Source organism: Aplidium turbinatum, chromosome 1 (assembly GCF_918807975.1).
Source record: "Aplidium turbinatum chromosome 1, kaAplTurb1.1, whole genome shotgun sequence".
In the NCBI taxonomy this organism is placed as follows: domain Eukaryota; kingdom Metazoa; phylum Chordata; class Ascidiacea; order Aplousobranchia; family Polyclinidae; genus Aplidium; species Aplidium turbinatum.
Genome location: NC_137472.1, coordinates 47,075,505 through 47,092,755, shown reverse-complemented (window position 1 = coordinate 47,092,755; position 17,251 = coordinate 47,075,505).

The window sequence follows — 17,251 nt, the reverse complement described above, 5'->3', positions numbered from 1 at the left end:
ACTCATAGTTGAAAAGACATAAAAAATTGGGTTGTAGGCTACTCAAATTAAAAATTGACCACAAAAATGCAGCCTAACGATTGAGTCACTTTGGGTCAAAATTTTGTTAAAAATTAAAAAAAGAACGCTTCCGCGTGGCGCATAGCTTCGAACTCATTCCCTCTGGAACACCAGCCGAGACGTATCTTACGCGCCACCGAATCAGTTGAACATAATTGTTGAATTTAAAACTTATATATATAGGACACTCTTCTCGTCTTTTGCTTTGAAAGAAAAAATGCCTATATAGTGACGTCATGAGTCCGGTCAAATAGTGTTTCAGATTCAAAGACCGAAGCCGGTCAAATAACCACTGCCTACAACTTATTTCGTCCCCTGAAAGATTGAGAGAAATTTTGCAATGTTTGCGGCAACTCCAATCAGCGATTTTGGCTCTGTTGTATTTTTTCTCGATCTTTTCAGGGGATGAATTAGATTGCACCCGGCTACGTTTATTGCTTTGCGGAGACCGCAGTATGAAAAGCTACGTTTATTGGCTGCTTTGCGGGGACCGTGGTATAAAAGAGGCTGAAAACCCTTTATCGAATTGGTAGGCTACTCTAGGGTTGTGCTACAAGCAATCACTAGAACCTGACTATAGAATCGAGATGAAAGTAAAGCATGAGCTAAGCGGAACAAAAGTGTGCATTTTGAAATACCATTACACAATTATTAAGGAAGAAAAAGCATGAGGTATAAGAAAAAAAGGGTGGGTTTCAAAAACTAACAAAATATTTTCCTTGTCGATTCTATGGTCAGGTTTTAGTGTTGAAGGTACTGGTACCGCTAGGTACCCTTTTGACACAGGGCCGGTTAGCGAGATTGACAGATTAAAATTTTATAATAGTTGAAGTGTTATTGCTGAGGAATTATTTCATCCATTAGGTGCCACTGAATGGAGAGCAGTCCTTAGAATACATTGCTGAAGCTTCTTCATTCACGAGTCAGGCACTAACCAACTGATCTACCGAAAAGTGACTGCTTAAAGAAGAGTTTAAAAAATCTTACATTCAGACTAAGCTGATGCAGAAGTTTCGCATTTGATAAACCAGCAAATAATATGAATTGCAAATAAACATTAACAATGGACCAGCAATGCACATCTGCACACTGCACCATCAACATTAAGCCTCTGCTCTGCTGCATCTGCCACTGCCTGGCAGGGTTGCCAGATTAGTTGTAGCCTTCCCTTCCAGATTGCAGGTCTAGACATTTCATTTTAAGTCTAAAACAAAATACCATTTAACACGTATATATAGTATAGCCTACGTTGTAAATACCGGCAACCTCAAAATGTCATTTAAAAACGAATTAGCAAAAGCTGCCGATCAAATGTCAAAACTAACAAACGTTTCCCATGCCACAGTAAGCGCAGTGCAGTAAACCACAGAAAAAAATCTCAATGCCCAACTAATGCAACAGATTGATCGCTTACATTACAGGGTTGTCCAAACTTTATGGGACGCGGGACGCATTCGGCAAGGAAATTAGATCGCGGGCCGCAGTTGACATTTTTCCTCTTATACACTGTCTCACCGTACCAGATGTAAAGTAAAACACGTACATGTGTAAATGAATCTTTATATTTATCATAAAAACATATTGGGGAATAGATTAAAGAAGCTAAGATGTGAATACTACGAATAAGAGAGTTTTGGAAATTTTAAGCAACGTCAGTAGACCAGGAAACCTTATAAATAACTGACAAGTATGAATAAGAATAAACCATAAATTTATTCGTAAAAAATATTTAAGGAAGTACGTAAAACGGTACAGTTTACTTAAAATTCAGTGAGATGGGTGTGCCTGCATTTTGGAAGCCAGCTCCTTTGTGTCAATGTCAACTGAGGTTAAGGCTAAACGAAGGCAGGCTTCGAGAGATGTTTGTTTAAGTAGATTCCTCTCTTTGGATTTAATCGACTTCATTGCGGAAAATGCTGCTTCACAAAGGTAGGTACTGCCAAACATTGACAGCAAGTGCAATCCAAAACGGCGTAAATTAGGATAATGCTCTTCAGAAAGAAGAGGCCAAAATTGAGTGATTGGCAGTGTAGCTTTGCTTAATAAAAACTGGTCACTTTGCAAGTCACACAATTCAAGCTGCAAATCGTCATCGGCTTCTGATATAGTTATAGTCAGCGGAGCATTGAATACATTGAAGTTTTTTGGATTTAGCCATCAAAAGTGATACATCATAAGAAGCAATGGTTGTAGAAGACGAAGGCTTCACTAATTGAAACATGTTTTCTTGACGCTTACGCAGGTTTGATTTGAGATCATTGAGTAGGGCTCGCCGCGCCTCACCAGTGTATTTATCGGGTGCAACCTAGTTCGAACCTTGAACAGTTCGTACCCCCAGTTCGTACCCTGAAAAGATCGAGAGAAAAAACAGAAAAAAGCCGAAGTCGCTGATCGCAGTTTAATAGCACAAAGCCGAAGTCGCTGATTGGAGTTTCCCCAAACAATTTGAAACAAACTGGAGGGTTAGGTTTAGCGGAAACTGCGGAAAAATGTTTACGGAAATTGCGATCAGCGAGGGTTAGGGTTAGAGCATAGATTACTCTATAGTTAGAGTTTGGGTTAGCAGAAAAATGTTTGCGGAAACTGCGATCAGCGAGGGTTAGAGCATAGATTACTCTATAGTTAGGGTTAGCGGAAACTGCGGAAAAATGTTTGCGAAAACGGCGATCAGCGAGGGTTAGGGTTAGAGCATAGATTACTCTATAGTTAATGTTAGCGGAAACTGCGGAAAAATGTTTACGAAAACTGCAATCAGCGAGGGTTAGGGTTAGAACATAGATTACTCTATAGTTAGGGTTAGTGGAAACTGCGGAAAAATGTTTGCGGAAACTGCGATCAGCGAGGGTTAGGGTTAGAGCATAGATTACTCTATATTTAAGGTTAGCGGAAACTGCGGAAAAATGTTTGCGGAAACTGCGATCAGCGAGGGTTAGGGTTAGAGCATAGATTACTCTATAGTTAGGGTTAGCAGAAACTGCGGAAAAATGTTTGCGGAAACTACGATGAGCGAGGGTTAGCGTCAGGGTAAGCGGAAACTGCGATCAGCGACTTCCGCTTTTTTAATTTTTTCTCTCGATCTTTTCAGGGTACGAACTGTTCAGAGTACGAACTAGGTTGCATCCGTATTTATCATAGCCAGTGACATGAAGAGTGCTGAAGTGTCGTTGTACATTGTAGGCCTACTCTTTCATAACACATATCATTTCATTACAAATTAAACATAAAACTTACATGCGGATTTTTATAAATTTACCATTTTAAGGTTGTTTTTCTAGGGTCGGCTTATATGCGAGGATATACGGTAATTTTTAAAAGTTTTCTAGAAGAGGCGGCGGGCCGCATTGAAGGAGGTCGCGGGCCGCATGCGGCCCGCGGGCCAGGCTTTGGACAACCCTGGCTTACAACATCAAATGGAACACTTGTGGGCAAGTGTCTGCAGCTGTCAACCTGTTAATTCCTACTAAATGCAATGAAGAAAAGGTAATTACCGAAACAGTTTAGACTTGTCTAAACAATCCCAATTTGCTTCTAAAAATTATTCCAGATTCCAGACATTTTTTTTCTCTACTAGACAGTTCGTTTTGATTCCAGATCTGGAATCAATTATTCTAACATGACAGCCACACAGTGCTTCCACTTTTACAAAGCTAGATTACCACTTGTATTACCACATTTGTCCTCAGATTACCACATTTTTTACTGTGATTTTTTTATCCGATCTTAACCGTATTTCGACTTACTTTTACATTAACACAGTGGCTATTTTACCCACTTGTTGCCATAGTTACTATCAGGTGTTGTCAGAGTTAGGAATAAAGTTAGTAAGGGTTAAGGTAAGACTTAGGAATAAGGTTAGGGTTTTGATCTTTACCCAGAACTAAAAATTTTTCTAAAATGCAAGTTTTTGTTTTCAACAGCTTTAAACTTTTTTCAAATTACGACAGAATTCCTTGTCCGGCAACGCTATTATTTGGTTATATTTACACTATATAGTGTAAAATAAGGCCCAAAACAACTACCGTACTCAGTTTATTAACAGAACGTCCAAATTAAGAAAGCAACTAGTACCAATAGCTAAGCCAGGAATTTTGAAAGGGGGGGGTTTTGACGGCCGCCGGCCTCTTCGCCAAAGGCGACACCCAGCGGCGGGGGATCTTTGGGGCCTCCTCAGAAAATTTTGAAAAGTTACTTTAAATTTGGTGCATTCTAAGAGCATTTTCAACAAAAGTGTGGGTGTATAAATATTCCTGTAAAATGGTGCTGTCTGGTGGCATAGCAAAAGAATAAGATCATGTTTTCTTGGGGGGCATTTTTCGGTAATAAAGCTAAGTCTCTATGTTTTCTGGTTGCTAATTCCTGGCTGAGATATTTGAATGTTTAGCATTCGAAAAACTCGCTCTTTTAATGCAGTTTCGTTTAAAATTAGGCAAACTTTGTTTTAGAGACATAGAAACTGAAAGCATCATTCTCAATATTATTGTGACGTCACACGCGTGCCAAAGGGGGGTTGTAACCTCACCCCCCCTGGCTACGCCACTGCAAAGTACTGTACTTGACACCGCAGCTAGAATCTGAAAGACATATTGACTATGAATATGATCACATGGTCACCCTACCTTCAAAGTCAAAAGTCAGGACGCATTCCAAAATCAAACCGAAAACAGCGGAACATGCTAGTCACATGCTATTATAAGTAGTTTTTTGCATATCTGTTCGATTTTAGAGGACAACAGTTAAAATGCTCTTATTTATTGATAGTATTTTGTGTCAAATTTTCAAAATTTATAATTTCCACATTTTGGCAACATTTCCACACAAAATTTCCATATTACCACATTTTTACCACAAGCATGATGAAAATTCCACAATTGTGGTAATTACCACAAAAGTGGAAGCGCTGCAGCTACAGCCCTGCTGCCCAGGGTTGCCAGATTGATAAAACAAAAAAGGCCAAATGCATCCCCAAAAAAGGCCAAATTATAGAAAAAAAGGCCAAACCTGAGGTTTTATTCTCTTTGTTGAAATCAGTGGTGTTTTTGCACTTACTTTCAACAACAAATTATATAATATTTACCCAGTTTCTATTGTTTTACATGTTATCTGTTAAAGAAGAATCGCTTAGTAAAATTCCTGAAAAAATGCAATCCATAAAATACAAACAGATAAGTATGGAAACAATTACAATACAACTGAAATATGCATACAACATTAGGCTAAGCATCATCCTGTTGACTAAAAAGCCATTAACGTCCACCAGTGAGACCCTGGTGACTAGTGAGAAGGAGTTAATATTGGCATATCACTTAATGCAATATGAAATAGTATAGTACATTTATATGCTTAATGCAATATGCACTTACTGCACTTAATGGCAATTAATCCATTCGCACTTAATGCAATATGAAATAGTATACAATATTTATACCCAATACAATTACTTGTAGGCTACATTAAACACCCAACACTGCAAAATCAGAGAAATCAATTGCATTTATGTCCAACATCCTTCCACAATGAACAGTCCTTACTATTCTAGGAATGCTAGCGCCTCTGCCATTTTGTTACTGCTAGTTTTACCATAAACAGTATCAGATGTGAAACGCCTTATCATTATGGCACTGGCATCAAAGTTTGTGCAACATTTTCCATTCAGCAGCATGTCCATTTGTATTCGCAAAATTGTTTCCAAAAGCTCAGTCTGCATTTTGTTTCGTGTTGTTTTTCACTGCAGTAAGTAATGAAAAATCCTCTCTACTACTGCATTACTGACAGGGATGCAGAGACATGTTAAAGCATAGCTAGCAAGGTCTTTGAAATGAGCATGATGTAAAACGCTACACCAAAACTTTTCACTGTTGCTAGGGATAACCAAAAGAACTATGTAAACCAAAAGAAAAAAAAGCCAAACAAATGCCAATCGGGAAACTAAAAAAGGCCAAAAAAAGGCCAAGCGGCCAAACAAAAATTGTCCAGCCAAACACTTTTCAAAAAGGCCAAATTTCTGACATTTGGCCGTAAAAAGGCCAATCTGGCAACCCTGCTGCTGCCAGGTGCCAGCCAGCCATGGGCCTTGCCGGTCGCAGTGTTGCCTATCTTGCCAATCTTTTCGGCAAATTTGGGATTGTATGTTTTTTAGTTTGCATATTTTTTTAGTTCAATTCAGTTCATTTGTTTTTATTTCTGACCATCACAGCAAAAACAATACACGTCAACATAGCAAAGGTTGAGAAAAAGGTAGAAGCGACAAAACGGTGCTTGTGACCTAAGTAAGTTTAAGTTATTAAGTTGAAAGAAATTTGGCACGGTGGCAACACCTTCAAAAAAATATTTTAGATCTGCAAGTTGTTTGTTTTTCACAACCATCATGTGTTTTTGAACTTTTGGGTGATTTTGAGATTGAAGCATGTTGAAGTTTTAAGACTGTTTTGCTCGTCAATATTCTGCCTTTCTCATTTTCAATATAATGGTTGCATGAAAATGACGTCACAGTTATGCTGCTGCATTGCAGAAAAGCATATAGCCTAGCCTCATCATCATCATATAAGTTCCTTCCTCTCGTTGAGGGTTGGAGGCAATGAGACGCCAAGTTTCTCTGTTGTAAGATTTTTCTACTGCAGTTTTGTAGTTAAGTCCTGACCAGTCTTCAATATCATTAGTCCAAATTCTTGGTGGTCTGCTCCTATTTCGTTTGCCGTTATTTTTTCTTCTAGTAGCCTAGTTAATTGTCTTTGAATAGAATTATTGCGAATCATGTGGCCAAAATATTTCAATTTTCTTGGTTTTATGGTTTGCAGAACTTCCATGTTGGTTTGTATTCTGGACAGTACATCTTTGTTTGTGATTTTATCCTTCCATGAAATTTTAAGCATTCTTCTATAAATCCACATTTCAAATGCCTCAAGTCGTTTAACCATCTGTGATGACAGTGTCCATGTTTCTGCATTGTAGAGTAGCGTAGTCCATCATAGCATTTCGCAATTCGTTTTCGAGTGTTGATGTTTATTTTGCGTGTTGTAAATGTCTTTTTCATTTTTACGAAGTTTTTAATTGTTTCTTGCTATTTCTATTCGTCTCAATATTTTTGTATCGCGTCTGCCATTTTCAGTTATTGTGTGTCCCAGATAGGTAAAGCTTTTGACTTGCTCGACCAGCATTCCGTCAATAGTGATATTTAAACTTGGTACATTATCTTTTCTTGTAATAATCATCGTTTTCGTCTTGTTTGTGTTGATTTTCATGTTATATTCCTTTCCAATATTGTTCACTTTTTTTATTATTGTTTTTAGAGCTTCTGCTGATTCCGCCAATAAAACAGTATCGTCTGCATACCGTAGGTTGGATATGTTCAATGTTCATACCTCCTATGCTGATACCCTCCATTCCATCAATCTGTCTGAAAATCATTTCAGTATACAGGTTGAATAGACATGGAGATAGTATACATCCCTGGCGAACTCCACGTTTTATGTCCATTGCACCAGATAGCCTAAACGGCTAAACCATCTTCCATCTGAATAAACGCCTTTTGTGTCCAATATAGATTAGCTATCAGTCGCAAATCTTTTCCATTAGAAGGTTTTTTTGCAACAAAAATTTGTAATCACAACGTGTAGCGGAGAAAACATACTCTGACGGCGAGGACACGCATTCTTTTCATTTGTGTACTTTGAACCAGTCTATAGGCCTACAATATTATGTTTACAATTGTAGAACAACAAGGGTGAACTCATGGTACCGGTAAGCTTTCGTCACAGAGGTGAACTGCGCAGATTTTGAATAGCTTATGTGTTAGTTCACAACAACTTGAAACTGATGCTACTTCTTAAAAGATATTGTTGATGAAATCACCGATTTGAAGTCATTATATGTAACGTTTTGCTAAAACTGAGAAAATTGATAGCCATATCAATCGCTCTAGAACAGAACCACTGGTGATTTATCAATTATTTTTGTTCACAACACGTGAGTTTTTTAAGGAACGCAAATATGGTAGTAGAAAAACATTTTGTACAATGTTGAAAATAATGGATATTCGTCACAGGTGAAGGTAAGGGTAAGGGTGAGTCATATACTTGAATCCATAAGCATCGGGGGATGAAAAGATAAGGCTTTCATTATAAGCCTTCGGCACTAACGAGAGTAGGGTGGCCAGTTCCTTTCTCTCGACCGCCTTTACTTCAGCAACTACGCCCATCCATATTTATTACACCCTAGGTAGAGGTGAGCGGTGTTTGTCAACAAACAGCATAAGCCGGGAGTCGAACCAGGATTGCATGATTGGAAAGCGAGCGCCTTACCCGCTGCACCATCCCACCACTCGTCACGGGTCCCTGCAGTAGCCTATCATGCACGTTATAACAAGGGGGTGTGATGCAATGGAATGAAAGGCGTTTTTTCCATCTTCCATCCTGAATGCGAGTGTGGTGCCACGGAACAGACCGCAGACCATGTCATCCACCACTGCCTAACCCACGGCCTCCTCACGGTGCGCATGGTCTGAGGGTCCTGGACGACGAGACTGCTGAGTGGCTGAAGATTTCCTGCCCTCCAATCTAGCCTGGAAAGATCGCTCATACGCCATCATCATAGAAATCTTAGATATTCCGTCTTAAGAATTTCTTCCATCTGACATCCTAGCTGCAAATTTTGTAGCTAAATTGAACTAATATCTATGTTTTTGGAGTTAGTGGAGTGGAGGGTAGGAGAGGCTGCGTTTATGTGTTCTGTTTTCATAATGATTTCTGTCCAGTGTGTGTTTGGAGTTCGTAGCGGGGCAAGCTTACTCTCCCTATTCTACCACTTAAGTTTGATTTAGGCCTATAGTCTATTTGTGGTGGTAGGCCTTACATGGTTTTAGATAACCGCATGATTTTTTGGTACGGTACCTCCAATGTGTAGTTTCGATATAGATAAAAGTTAAACTACGGTACGGTAACCTAGGGCAGGGGACAGGGGTCCGCAAATACTTGTTGACGTAACCCAAAAAACAATCGTTCTAAATCTTTGCAAACCAAAGTCTTCGGAAACATATAATTTTGCGCAAAATACTTTTCAATTTAATATCAATTTTAATGCAGTTGTCCCTGCTTATTAAGTCCACATCGAAACCTGACGATTTTGGGCTGATTATAACCGGGCATGTTAAGTGGGGAACGATCGACTTTCTGCCACTCCTAGACAATCGGAAACTCCCGAACGGATCAAATTGGGCTGCTTATTAAGCGGAGGCTATAGGATACTATTACCATTGAAAGTGTAAATTTTCTTGTACAAAATTAGCCTAGCCTGTGTAAAACTTACCACATCAAAGAGTAGGCTATGTCATTGTATTTAGGCTATGTTTACCAAACAAGTCATAAGTTATTTATAGTAAAGTTAAACTGTGAGACGACCCAGAGCGGATGGTCTCGCGACCTAAATTTTGGTTGCGACCCACTATTTGCGGACGCCTAGGTCCTAAGCTATGTGTTTGATGTAGCCTAGCCCTAGGCTACTAATTTTTGTCTCGTACTTTTGTCAAATGTAGCCTACAGTGGCCTACCGATAACCATGGCCACCTAAAGATAAGGCCTGATTTGTCACATTTTGCAGAAATTTCCAGGTTTTTCTAACTTTGGGCGAACGTTTAAATAAATTTTTCTAAAAATTAGATTTTTACGCTTTCTTTATTCTATTCCTCAGATGACACAATAGGTTTTAACATCCTCAGCTGTTGAAAAACAAAGAAAATTTGATTTCGAAGATTTTAGTCAGACTGTTAATTTTTCAATAACAGTCTGATTTTGCGTTTTTCAACTTACTTTTTCTCATTTGCCCCGATAGCTCAATTGGTTAGCGTGTCACTTCTGGAACGAAGAAACTTCAAGATCAATAGCGGCGCTGGTTCGACTCTCGGGGTGTGCGCTTGAGCAACGCACGTTAAGGGCTGCTCTCCATTCAGCGGCATCTAATGGATGGAATAATTCCCCGACAACAAGCCTTCAACAATCGGAAACTTCACTCTGTCAATCTCGGTGACCGGGCCTGCGTCAGTGATTCAAAGCCTCTACAAGTAGGCTATGCGAAACTGCCAGGATGAAGCTCTCCAAAAAGCTTTCCCAGTCCGAGGATAAAGATTCAATCAATCAATCAATTTGCTACTGCTTTCCCAAGGCAACAAAAAAGTTGCATGTCATTAGGAAACCGCAAAAAGTAAAAACATCTCAAAAAATGTCAGTCAAGCACTAGCAGTAGCTGTAATCAAAATCTGCAAAATGTGACAAATCAGGCCGCATCTCCAGGTGGCCATGCGATAACTTATGAGAAGCTATAGCTTACTGAAATAAACTTGATTGATTTATCATCATCACAGTTAGCGCCAGGGTTGCAAGTATCGGTTCCAAATCGCTATTCGATAGCGCTATTCTCTACTTTTTCAATATCGATTACGTCATAGTCTTTTCTTTCTTCCGCCAATATCGTTTATGGTTTTTCTTTACTTTTTTTTGACTGAATCGATATTCTTTATTCGATTGTTTTGCAACTTTATTCAAGCCTTTAATTCTACTTAAATAAAATACGATGGACAAAGATATCATAGCTATCATAGCATATTTTGACGCTGATGCGAGAAAAACGATAAAAATTGAACAATGCCGATCAAGCGGCGTTGAAAGGATACGCATTTTGTTTGAAGTTATGCATGATTGAGCAACAGTTCTGAGTTAGCACTTAGCAGCTAGTACTCCTCAGCAGGCTTTCTTTACAAAAATAATTTATTTTATGTGTAGAAAGATATAATGATTGGGCCGAGATAGGCCTACTCAAAACCCAATCATTCTTTTGGTGTGTGAGTACTGATTAGGCAACGAAAGTTCGTTACCGAACTTACCGGTATGAGGCATCAGCTACCATTCCAAGCAGACTTTGTTTAGGTCTGTGACACAAACTGACCAGTGACGAATAATAAAGTTTACTCAAATCAAGCGTAGAAAGTTATGATAGGGCTAGGCCTAGTGAGTACTAGGTTAGCTCAAATAACCAAAACCCTATCATTCTTGGGTGACAGATGTTTCGTCCCTGTGATGTTTCGGCCCTACAAGTCATCGGCTAGTTTGGTGGAAAGTGCGAAATTGAGAGTGGCAAAGCACCTGTTCCCGACAATTTTGTTCACCAAATCAAACGTCATATAAAAACCGTTGTGGTCTACTTAACCTAGCTGGCATCTTACGTCATGGAAATTGCTAGAAAATGTCCAAATATTGCACCATCGGTCAGGCGCGGATTTATGGGAGGGGGCCCGGGCCCCCCCGAAATTTTATGAAAAATTGTAGAAATTGTATGTTTCCGCATCAAATGGTTTGATAAGCTTCTAAACAGCTGATATTAGTCCCTCGGCATCACAATTGATGAAAATGGTTCTTTTAATGTCTATTTTATAGCATATCGTATATGTCGTAGCATCATTGTTCATATCTGTTTAGCCTTTTCTTTCTTTTTAGTTGATTTTCAAATTTTCTGGCCTCCCCCCGAAAAAAACTCTTAGATTCGCGCCTGCCATCGGTCGTAAGACCTGATGAAATATTGCATCACTACCTTTGAACACCGGTTTGAATTGCGTGACAATGTCTTTCACTATTGCGTCACAGTACTGCGTACGTGCATTTGAGATATTGCTATCTATTCTGGTCATTCGTAAAATTGTTTGTTGGAACTTGGAAGTCAGTCGCAAGTTTAACTGTTTGCTTGGTGCTTGCTAGCTGGACAAATTTTCCGTCTTTTATCTAAGTAATCTGTTCTGTAGTGACAAGTTTTAGTGGTGTACGGCGTTACATCCAATTTCGACAGCCAGGTGGCTAATTTTACAGAAATACAATTTTGAATAGACGTTTCGAAGGAGTGTTTCTTTTTCGGTCATTACATACAGACGAACGGATTCGGGAATCTTACGTTACAATTTTCCCACGAAGAGATTATGGTTTACCGCTGTGACCAGCACCGTAACCAAAAAGAAGTTTTATTCGAAGTCGGCATGTAGGCCTACTGTATAAGTATATATAGCTGCATTTTAGACTGTAGCTAACCCTAACCCGAGCGATCGCACGCACGCCGCAACCGCGCGACGACGGCAGTGCCCTTGTCATGGGAGACAAGGCGAATCACAGACCAGAAAGCTTACTCTCAACAAATCGTAGGTAAAATATTGCTCTAGCGATCACGACAACCGGTCTTCAACTAGGTCGTCTGTCGATGATTCGGCGGCGACCGACCCGAACAGCCTCTCCGCGGCTACGCCGAGCGGCCGCCGAAAGAAATACAACCGCCCTCTTCGCCCGCTCCGGCTCCGAACCGACAATTCAAAACAAGTTTTTACAATTTAGAAAATAACATTTAGCAATTCTAAACAATATTTCAGGTTAGGGTACTTTTGTAATTGGCCTAATTACTGAATTATGTATCCAATATTTCATAAAACTGTTCCTCTTCCTCCGCTGATCAAACCAAGCATGATGTCTTTTTCCATTGATTTGCTTCTCATTATGTGGCCAAAATATAAAAGTTTTTGCCTTACGATTCTAGCTTCTAGGGATATGTCCGGTTTAATTTGTTCGAGAATTTTCTCATTTGTTACTTTGACTGTCCAAGGATCACGCAGTAACCTTCTCCAGCCCCACAATTCAATTGCGTCAATCTTTCTTGTATCTGTTTTGTTCATTGTTCATGTTTTGCATCCGTAAGTTGCAATTGGAAATATAATAGTTTTGATCAGCTTCTTTTTTGTTTTCTCTTTTTTGTTTCTTTGGCACTGCATGCAAAGAATTCAAATTTGGAGGAGTTGGGAAATAAACTCAGTCAGGTGATTGTCCCCATGGCTAAATTCTTAGAGGCAACACTGGTAGGCAGTTTAAAATCAGATACTTGATTTGTATTTTTTGAATTGCGTTTAATATCGATTAGTCTATTCTATATTCTCTACTTTTTTCGGAGGCTATCGAAATCGGATATTTCTCTACTTTTTTGTTTGACTATCGATATCGATTTATTCCCTACTTTTTTCAATATCGACTTGCAACCCTGGTTAGCGCTTTGATTTTCAAACCACTAGCCTATGCATGCTGCCACATAGACTAATGTAGGCTAGAATGACTCTCACCTTTTGTACCAAAATTATTTTGTTGGCCTGTGTAGGCCTAATGTTATGGTTTTATTTTTGTCGCTCCACAACAGCTAAGTTCTTTTAGTGATAGGGTTCATTTTTAATTTCATATCAGGTCAACATATAGGCTACGATGTTACCAGATTATTTCCCGTCTTATTCCCACTGCGTTATACAAGAAAGAACACAAAATCGGTAGGCTACCGTTTTTTAAGTTTTTGATTTGACCAGACCTGGAATCGATATCACCATTACCAGAGCCGAAGGTAAAGACGAATCCACTCGGCCACCAAGCTGGTCGAAGACTCACCTAAAATGTTATAGGCTACACCACGCAATTTATAGGATAGTGGGAAAAGAATGCAAGAATAGGCTATAACTAAGGTGAAGAATACAAAGGGCTGATTTGATTGAAAGGTCATGTGAGTAATCAAATCTGACGTTTGTACTCTGTAGACCAGGGGTCACCCAACTTTTTTCTCTGAGGGCCGGATTGCTGCGAGATTAACAGCTGCGGCCGGATGCAAATTGCGAAAAGATATACAACTATTTAGAATCTCCATTGACTTGAAATGAGCACAATAAATAACAAAGGCAGCAGTGGAATAGCAAAGTTGTGATGAAAATCGAAAGGTTGCTGGAAAAGTTATCCCCTGCAGTGATAGGCTACACTACTGGGCGTCGTGCTCTTGAAAAAACATTACATGTTTCCAAATTTGGCCTAGGCTGTCACCATTTGTGGTGGCCTAGTGTAATGATAAAAACAGAACACCAACATATAGGTGTTCCAGCCAATTGTTCACCAAATCAAACATCATATAAAAACCGTTATGGTCTACTTAACCTAGCTGGCATCTTACGTCATGGAAATTGCTAGAAAATGTCCAAATATTTGCACCATCGGTCGTAAGACCCGATGAAATATTGCATCACTACCTTTGAACACCGGTTTGAATTGCGTGACAATGACTTTCACTACTGCGTCACAGTACTGTGTACGTGCATTTGAGATATTGCTATCTATTCTGGTCATTCGTGAAATGGTTGCTTGAGAGTTAGTCGCACATGTAACTGTTGGCTTAGTGCTTGCTAGCTGGACAAAAATTCCGTCTTTTATCTAAGTAATCTGTTCTGTAGTGACAAGTTTTAGTGGTGTACGGTGTTGCACCCCGATTTTCGATAGCCGCGGGCTAATTTTACAGGAATACAATTTTGAATAGACGTTTCAAAGGAGTGTTTCTTTTTCGGTCATTACATACAGACGAACGGATCCGGAACTTTATGTTACAAATGTCCCACGAAGAGATTATGGTTTACCGCTGTGACCATAAATAATAAAAGACGTGGCTCTGTCTAGTGTTTGGTACTGAAGCAAAGAAATAATAAAAGAAGATCTTGTTGGTTGGTGGCCTACAGAAGCAAAGAAAATTAAAGACATTTCTTCTCAGTTGGTACTGAAGAACTTCAGGTTAAAAATTAAAGGCGTTTCTTTGTTGGTTCTGAAGAAAAAAACAACATTGACATTCATTTGAAGAAAAAAGATTAAAGACAATCGATCTGTGCTTGAAGATTCAAGTGAACGAATCCAAGCAAGTTTTGTGGACTTTAGGACTTCATATACCCGTACAGCTACGGTATCGTGCATTTAAATTCTTTTTGTATTTTTACGGTCTTTGCAGTTAAGTTTTTTATAACTTAAATTTGTGTGTTTGTGTAACTTAATTTTTTAATTGTTAAATTTAGCCCCAACATTTAATATGTCTACACCCGGTGGCGACAGGGACTCGACCGCCGTCGACTCGACTGAGTTTAAGCCTGATGATGTTCTTTGCGGTCGGGCAGGCCATTCTGGGGAGGGACCCAGTAACGATGAGGCTAAGTCAGTTCGAGAAGCCCGGCATCTTAGACGGGATATTTTGACTCAAATTAGGGAACTTTCTGTAGCCCTAGGTTCTTTGAGTGATAAGCAGGAACTGTTAATTTTTAGATCTAAGTTCTCTACTTTAGAAGAGGATTTACGGCATTTCCATGCTCTTTTGAGTAAAATTTTTAACTCTGCAATTTTGGCAGAACTTCGTGATAGGGTAGACCCCGAATTTAACTCGTTGAAAAATAACTTCGAACAAAAAGTACGTGAGTTCTCAGATATGTTGGATGCTGACATACATCCTGAGGATAGCGCCTCAAATATAAGCACTAGGATGTCTAGGAGTTCGTCTCGGATAGTGGCACAAATTGACCTACAGCTAAGACGAGAGGAGCTCCAGATCCAAGCTGAGGCCGAAGCAAGAGCTGCTGAGGCCATCGCGAGAGCTGAGGCCATACGAGCTGAGGCTGCCGCGAGAGCTGAGGCCGACGCGAGAGCTGCTGAGGCTGTACGAGCAGAGGCCGCCGCGAGAGCTGAGGCCGACGCGAGAGCTGCTGAGGCCGCCACGAGAGCTGCTGAGGCCGTACGAGCAAAGGCCGCCGCGAGAGCTGAGGCCGAAGCGAGAGCTGCTGAGGCCGCCGCAAAAGCCGAAGCGAGAGCTGCTGAGTTCGCACTCAAAGACGCTCAGTTGAGGACTGAACAACGTAAAGAGGTAGTTTTAGCTGAATATAGATCGGAGTTGGGCTCCCGGCGTAGTTCAAAGAAGGGCTCTTCTAGCCATTCCAGAAATGAACATCAATCGCAGTTTAATTTACATAACCTTTTCCAGACGCCTGTTCAATCTGTAAGTGGACCAGTGCAATCCACACGTTTTCCAGCTGTTTCAGGAGGTCTCGGGGCCGCGGCTAAGGGTCTTCCGAAGGCTGTAGAGTCAAGGCCTGCGAATTATAGCCGACCTTCTCCACCAGAGCGTACAGGTCACGGGGCCGCCATTTCCAGTAATGCTTTGCCCCCTTCACAGTTTTCTGCGCCGCTAGTTTTTGATCGCCCAGCTACACGTAATTTGAGTGGTTGTGAGAGGCGTATCGCGTCTCCTGATTTTAACGTTTGTGAGGATCGTGATCGGGCTGTGCATGTGACTGAGCCCCCTCAGCCCCTTAAGGGATATAGCTTGTCTTCTCCCGCTAAATCGAGTTCTCAACAGCAGGATTGCTTTTTTGAATACCAAAATAGTAGGACGTTTTTCGATAAGGCGGCCTTGATTGGTTACGATGGTAATAATATGCCATTTATCTTCTTTAAAAATCGTGTTACGGCCTTAATGGCAGCTTCGCCCTTTAAGGGAACTCGTTTGACTTTGTTACAAGCAGCTTGTGTTAGAACAGCTGCGCAAACGATTGCTAATTTGGTTTCCGACACTCCTGGCTTGTCAGAGGAAGACAGGATAGAAATGTCGTTAGCTCGCTTGTCCCAGCGTTTTGGGGTTCGTGGAAGTCTTTTCGCCGAACCAGAAATTAGAATGTATCGCTATGGTAGCAAATTGACTTCGATTTTTTCCAGAGATTTGAAAGAGTTTAAAGATGAATTGTCGCAGTGTTTGCTTTACGCGCAAGCTTATGGTCAGCGTGATAAATTGGAAGGACGTTTTGTTTTGGATTTGGCTAAGCGACTCCCGTTTGACGCTAAGCAGCGTTATCTTGACTTTTTAGGTGATCAGTATGGTGGTACTGATGAGCCTACCTTTCAGAGTTTGTTTGAATTCGTAGTACGGGTGGAAACGCGCAAGTCGATTCTGGTGAGTCGATTCTGGTGAGTCGCAGCATTTTAAAAAGTTTAGCAAAGGAAAATTGCCTTCATGTCCGGTTAGGCAGACGTCGGTAAAACCCCATGATAATGTGATTTCAGGGAGTTCGCAGTACTCGACTGCTGTTGGCGCACCGCGCGGTGGTGTGGCCAGACGTAGAGACATACCGGCATGTTTTTATTGTTCGTCACGTGGTCAAGTTGAATATCATTTTTTGTCTAATTGTAAAGAACTTTTGTGCTTGACACCTAAAGATCGGAGAGATGTCATTGTGAAAGCTGGCAAATGCTTGAATTGTTTGCGCCAGCATATGGTTAGGGATTGCGTTCATGCAAACAACTGTCGTCAATGTGGCCCTAACAACGATAGGAAACATTGTTTTCTT